This window comes from Bubalus kerabau, chromosome 5 (assembly GCF_029407905.1).
Source record: "Bubalus kerabau isolate K-KA32 ecotype Philippines breed swamp buffalo chromosome 5, PCC_UOA_SB_1v2, whole genome shotgun sequence".
Classification (NCBI taxonomy): domain Eukaryota; kingdom Metazoa; phylum Chordata; class Mammalia; order Artiodactyla; family Bovidae; genus Bubalus; species Bubalus kerabau.
The window spans coordinates 83,262,501-83,269,238 of NC_073628.1; the positions used below are offsets into that span (position 1 = coordinate 83,262,501).

Sequence of the window (6,738 nt, forward strand, 5' to 3'; positions counted from 1 at the left end):
AGCTACACAAATATTTCAGATAATCATTGGTTTCATTGTCTATGAAATGAGTGTAATAATGTCATGTATGTAAAGATGGGCTTCTCAGATGGTACAGAGGTAAAGAATCTGCCTTTCAATGTAGAAGAAGCAAGAGACTCAAGTTCAGTCCCTGGGCTGGGAAGATCCCCTGGAGAAGGAAATAACTGCCCACTCCGAATTATTCTTGCTTGGAGAAATCCATGGACAGGAGAGCCTTGTGGGCTACACTCCATGGGACCGCAAAGAGGTGGACCCTACGGGCACACACACAATTAAAAAGGGAGCTAGCCTAGAATCACCAGATGTAGGTAATACCAGTTCCTTTCTTCTCCCTGCCTTTAATTAGAGATAATGGGGATCGGGGAAATTGATGGAGAAAAAGAGCATGTGTGGGACTGCCCTGTGAGGCAAAGCCCCCTTGCTGGAGGAGAGTTGAGATGTGAGGTCTGATCCTTTTTATGGTTTGTGGTTCAAGGACTGGAAAGAACTAATGTAAGGGGAGATTTGATTCAGAATTGGTGGAGGTGGAGGTTGGGTAGGTGGTCTGAAGGTTGAACTAGCAGATGTGAAATGGGAAGTGAAAGAAAGTGAGGGATTAATCATGATTATCAGCTTTTTGTCAAGAAAACACTGTAAGGAGTCTATGGGACTCTGAAGTGAGGCAGATTGCAGCAGAGAAAGATCCCTTCTCTTGAGTTGATGGCACACTTGAATACGACTCACAAGTTCCAGGCAGAAGATTTGGGAGCCCCAACAAATTGGCATTGAAATAGGAAACCAAAATGCATTAATTGCTTAGACAACAAGATGAAGTCATTTTCATTTTCTATTTACTTACATTGTAATACTGTGAGAATTTCTAAGGGTGTTATGCAATTCAAAATTTTTCATTTCAAGAAAAGCAATAATATTCTAACAGACATATTCACGAAGAATAGTATTACCAGAATGAGAGGAAAGTAAAAATAAAACGAGAAATTATTTGAATAATATTTTGTAAATTTTATGCAAGCGAACTTTCTCTAAATGCCTTGGACTATTAACTTTTTCTCTTCTCATTGTCTTTGCCCCTATCTGTATAACATGAACCTTGACGGGATTGAGTTTGCTGTTTAGGTGCAAAGTTGTGTCTGAGTCTTTGCGACCCCATGGACTGTAGCCCACCAGGCCTCTCTGATCATGGGATATTCCAGGCAAGAATACTGGCGTGGGTTGTCTTTTCCTTCTCCAGGGGATCTTCCCAACCCAGGGATCAAAACCACATCTCCTGAATTGGCAGGTGGTTTCTTTACCTCTGAGTCACCAGGGAAGCCCTGAGAATGAGTTCAATGAGTAGGTCATTGGAATTGGAAGTCACAGGAAAAACATACCAAGAGAAAATAAAATTCATAGGTACGTACACCATTGTCTCTAGATTATTTCACTTGTTCGTCAATACATTGTAATTACAAGCTATATAAATAAAGTAATTTAGATTCAAAGATGTTTTAGAGTCTTATCTTAGTTTACTAGGCCTGCCATCACAAAATACCACAGACCCGGTTGTTTAAAAGACCGAACACCATTCTCTCATGTTCTGGAGGCTGGGATTTAAGGTCGAGTTGGATTTTCTTGAGCAGTCCATCCTTGGCTTTGAGATGACTGCCTTCTCCTTGGGTTCTCTCATGGCTTTCTCCCTGTGTAGATACAGAATTAAGACTGCAACAGAAAAGTGTCGGATGATAATATTAAGTTCAGAACACTCACATGGCTATTAAACAATGAAACTGGGATTTTCCTTCTCCCAGACTGCACAGTGCAAGCTGTGCACGTGTAGTGTTTGACATCAGAGTGAGGCCTGAGACTAGAGATAGAGGTAGGAGCATACAGTGGGAAGGGAGCAGGGGTCACTTGAACAGTCTTATGTAGTGGAGATATATAAATGCTGATACTGAAATTATTGCTTACTTTGCTTTGAGTCAAATTACCTGTAGGCCATTTAAAAGTGTGTTTATTTTTTGAACTAATATTTAACTTTGATTGAAGTATAGTTGATTTGCAATGTTGTATTAATTTCAGGTATACAGCAAAGTGATTCAGTTATATATCTATATCTATATCTATATCTATATCTATATCTATCTTCATACGTATCTGTGGGCTTCCCTGGGCTTTCCTTCTGAAGTAAAGAATCTGCCTGCCAATGCAGGAGATGAGGATTCAAGTCCTGGGTGGGGAAGGTGCCCTGGAGAAAGAAATGGTAACCACTGGTAACCACTAGTTTGGGCTCTCTATCTATGAGTCTGCTTCTTTTTTGTTACATTCACTAGTTTATTGTGTTACTGATATTCCACACATAAGGGATATCATTCAGTATATGTCTTTCTCTGATTTATTTCACTGAGCATAATACCTTCCAAATCTATCCATGTTGCTACAAATGGCATATTTTAATTTTTATGGATGAGTAGTATTCTATTGTATGTTTGTGAATATATATGTGCGTGTATATATATATATATATATATATATATGAATACACACACACACACACACATAACATCTTCTTTATCCATTCACTGGCTGTTGGAAACTTAGGTTACTTTCATATCTTGGCAACTGTGAATAATACTGCTTTGAACAGTGGGCTTCATGTACTTTTTTGAAATAGTGGTTTTGGTTTTCTTCAAATATCTACTCAGGAGTAGAACTGCTAGATCATATGGTAGCTCTATTTTTATTTTGTTGAGGAACCTTTATACTGTTTTCTGTAGTGTCTGTTGCAATTTACATACCCACCAACAGTGTGGGAGGGTTCACTTTTCTCAGTATCCTCACCAACATTTGTTTTTTGTATACCTCATTGGTTGTTTTTTTTTAATCTGTATTTCCCTGATGATTAATGATGCTGAGCATCTTTTAATGTGTTGCTATGATTTTTAAACTGATATGTACAGGTATAAATCTTAACACCTATGCAATTTCTTTTATGTTTCACCCACTTAGATGTGGGTCTAGGCCCTTTCTTTCTTTTTTTTTTTGTTACAGTAGGAAGTTTAAATTTTATTTTATTTTTAAACTTTACAATATTGTATTAGTTTTGCCAAATATTGAAATGAATCCGCCAGAGGTATATCTGTGTTCCCCATCCTGAACCCTCCTCCCTCCTCCCCCCCGATACCCTCCCTCTGGGTCGTCCCAGTGCCCTTTCTTTTAACAAGAGTTGATACAGAGTGATGAGGGCTTACTTACCACTGACAGATGTCCTGGAAATAACACTGTGTAATGTCCACAGTTAAGCCTGAAAAGGCCATGAGCCACTCAGGTCAACCTCCTGCTGGAGCCGTCCACCACCCACAATGAACTCGGCGGTTCTGCCTTCTAGGAGGAAGCCCAGGCCTCGTGGGAAGGCTTCCTGAATCTCCGCCAGCAAGCCCGGCTTCAGCTGCAGACGTGGCAGTGACGTCACCTCCAGAGGAGTCCAGCCCCTAGTGTTAGTATCAACCCCAACTGGTGAGTCTCCTCTCCTGAGACCCCAACATCCTAGAGCAGAAAGAGCCATCCCCACTGCACCCTGTCTGAATTCCTCACCTTGGGACCAAAGTGGGTGTCACGTGCCATGACGTGGGGCTTAGTTTATAAAAATATTTTATATTAAAAGCATCGAGAATAACACACTTGTGGAAAATTCACAGGTTACAACAGAATGTATATTAAAATCTCTTTCCTTCCTTCTGTAGTCTATAGCCTTCTAGATGCTGTCTCTGGAAGTACTGTTATTTTTTCCAGACTTATTAATGGAACTATCAGATAGTGCTGACACTCTGACGTACATGTTTCTAAGAGCTGTACCTACATTTACTCATTTGTTCTTCGTTCACCATGAGTTCTCAGGTGGTAACTGGAAGGGAAGTCTTCTGCCTCATTCTGATTTCCTTCCAAAATTGGGTGTCTGAACTGCTGTCCTCAATTCCCTTTTGAATTATATTCCTCCAATATATTTGAAAATACAGTCCCTAGGCAGTATTTGCCTGGCAGTCTAGTGGTTAGGATTTGCCCTTCCAAAGTAAGGGGAGTGGGTTGTGGGTTCAGTCTTTAGTCGGGAACTAAGATCCCACATGCCTGGGAGCCAAAAATCCAAAAACATAAAAAACAACTAAGCAATATTGTAACAGATTCAATACATACTTTAAAAATATTATTAAAAAAGAAATAGAGTCCCTAATTCTTTTTTTAATTTTTATTCGTCAGTTTCCTTATTTATACACACACACACACAGACACACACACACACACATTTTCCGTCAAGCTGGGAAGCACTAAAATTGTTCATTTCATTTCAGTTCAGTTCAGTCACTCAGTCATGTTCGACTCTTCGCAACCCCATGAACTGCAGCAGGCCAAGCCTCCCTGTCCATCACCAACTCCCGGAGTTCACTCAGACTCACGTCCATCGAGTCAGTGATGCCATCCAGCCATCTCATCCTCTGTCGTCCCCTTCTTCTCCTGCCCCCAATCCCTCCCAGCATCAGAGTCTTTTCCAGTGAATCAACACTTCCCATGAAGTGGCCAAAGTACAGGAGTTTCAGCTTTAGCATCATTCCAAAGAAATCCCGGGGCTAATCTCCTTCAGAATGGACTGGTTGGATCTCCTTGCAGTCCAAGGGACTGTCAAGAGTCTTCTCCAACACCACAGTTCAAAAGCATCAATTATCCGGCGCTCAGCTTTCCTCACAGTCCACACTTGGTTCATATCTCAGTTGGGTAATCCTTTTAAATAATTTGACACCATCTTAATTATTGTTTTACTTCATCAAGGACCCACTTAATCTTTTAGTTCAGATATTTGGAGGTGAGGTGAGTTGAGTCAGCAATGAAGGGCTTCCCTGGTGGCTCACACAATAAAGAATCTACCTCAGTGCAAGAGACACAGGTTCAATCCCTGGGTTGGGAAGACCCCTGGAGAGGGGAATGGCAACCCACTCCAGTATTCTTGCCTGAAATATCCCGTGGACAGAGGAGCCTGGGAGGCTACAGTCCATGTGGTCGCAAAGAGTTGGACATGACTGAGTGACTTCACTCTCACTTTTTCATCTTTCTCTAAAAGTTTTCACTTCTGTGTTCTAGGGGGCTGGTCACTTATCATTCTATAGCCACTGTTCATGACCATGAGAATGGGGATTGATTAGGCGTTGAATTGTGACCCAGAACGCACATTTAATCCTAGAGTTTGGGGTGGTCTAAAATTCTTCATGTAGAAAAACAATACACTTTCACCTAACCTACAGCTGAAGACACAATGAATTGTTTTTTGTTACTTGTTCAGTAAATAGCCAGGCTTTACACACAATAACAGATAAATTGTTAAATGAATTGGCAGAGGTTGAGAGATAAGTAAGTGTGTACATGTAGATGTATCTGGAGAAAAGGAAGTAATATATGTAAAGGAGAGAAAGATTTACATAATTTGATAAGTATATGTATTTTACAATCAGAATATGACATTTTGCAATTGAATTTCAATTACTGCTGCTTTTTATTTTTTTATTTTATTTTTTCTACATACCAACTATATTAATTAATACACTTCCAAGGGTACAATACAGGGGATGTGGAAACTTAGCAGCAAGCATGTGCTCAACAATGAAATCTTCTACTAGTTCTATTCTGACAATTTCTAACTCTCCGAGAGGCTCTATACTATTTGAATACCTTAAACTTCCCACACCTCTTGCGGTTGGGAGACTGTAAACAATCGTATGTGTAGCTGTAGGAGTCCGGGTAAACCTGTCAGGCAAGTTAGAGAGCCATCTGAGGGGTTTGTGAACTAAAACACTCTTGTCACGCCCAGGAACTTTATTAACTGGAGCTGTATGTTAACTCTTTTTCAGAGGGAGAGATGGTGGTGGGGGACGGCCCCCCATAAAGTCAGAGGTGTAGGTGAGAGCACAAAGCAGTAAAGTAGGCAGACTCTGGTTTTGGGGTAGATGCTCAGGCAGGCCCAGAGGGGTATAACTAACTTGGCATTTATTTATCTTGTAGATGAAATGAATGATCATCAAAATACCCTGTCCTACATGGGGATAAACCCATCTCCAGACACCACACGGGAGCTGAATGATGTTGTGTAGGTTGATGTGTCTCACATAAGGCCTGTATTTTCAGAAAACCACACATTTATTTATTTTTATATTTTTATTTCCCCATAAAGCCCCATATTGTTTTTGTGATAGAAACACTTATAAAATTGAAGTCTAATTTTGGTGTTCAATAAACAAATGCATTTTGTGTACTGCATTGTGTATTGCTGTGTGTCATACTATACAAAAGCATCCTAGGATGGTAGAGGTATAGAAGACAACTTGAATTTTGTTTTCAATATATTTCAATATATTCAATATATTGAAATACATTTGGACAAATGATAGAAAATCTGTGGAATAAAAAGAAGAAAGAAGTTCAAAGGAAAACCTAAAATATCCCACACTAGCTAATTCTAAATCCCTTAGACTTTTCAAAGCCAAGGTAGATGGGTCAAAATCTTTATTAGGAAAGGGTCTATAGTAAGAATTGGTATTATTCATGTTCATAAAAGTGTTAAAGTGCTGCTTTAAAAGTATGGTCTCTATAGCATAACTGTCACATGAGTTAAGCATGCATTAAATGAGATAGTGTTTTTCTAAACTCAGGGAAAAAAGGCATCATTGTGAGTTACTCTGATTCTAAAGATGGAGGACT

The 6,738-nt window shown here is 39.8% G+C and overlaps 1 long non-coding RNA gene across 2 annotated transcripts in view; it reads left to right on the plus strand.

Annotated features, from left to right (window-relative positions):
- The window catches only part of LOC129653950 (uncharacterized), a 12,995-nt gene extending 6,710 nt beyond the window's left edge, over nt 1-6,285 (plus strand). Inside the window, exons 3-4 of one of the 2 annotated variants that reach the window (XR_008715307.1) lie at nt 3,296-3,513; nt 6,043-6,285. This is a non-coding gene — a long non-coding RNA (uncharacterized LOC129653950). The remainder of the gene's footprint in view (nt 1-3,295; nt 3,514-6,042) is intronic. The other variant, XR_008715306.1, reaches the window with a different exon arrangement.
- Nucleotides 6,286-6,738: the final 453 nt, after the last annotated feature.